Source organism: Triticum urartu, chromosome 1, assembly GCF_003073215.2.
Source record: "Triticum urartu cultivar G1812 chromosome 1, Tu2.1, whole genome shotgun sequence".
Lineage (NCBI taxonomy): Eukaryota > Viridiplantae > Streptophyta > Magnoliopsida > Poales > Poaceae > Triticum > Triticum urartu.
Window position 1 is genome coordinate 558,953,455 of NC_053022.1, and position 347 is coordinate 558,953,801.

Consider the following 347-nt stretch of genomic DNA (forward strand, 5'->3'; position numbering starts at 1 on the left):
CTATTTTCTCCTTTATTCCTTTCTTCTTCTCCTCTTTTTTTCTTCTTTTTTTTCTTCGACACATGGGGGGGGTCGAGAACGTCGGACATTCATGAGAGAGGCGAGGAAGAAGGGGAAGAAGAGGGAGAAGAAGAGGAGAGGAAGAAGACGAGGAGAAATAAATAAGAAGACGAAAAAAGAAGAAAAAGAAGAGGAGAAGAAGAAAGAAATAGTGGAGAAGAAGAGAAAATAGAATATATTCTATTTTCTCTTCTTCTCCACTATTCCTTTCTTCTTCTCCTCTTTTTTTTCTTCTTTTTTCTTCTTCTTCTTCTTCTTCTTCTTCTTCTTCTTCTTCTTCTTCTTCT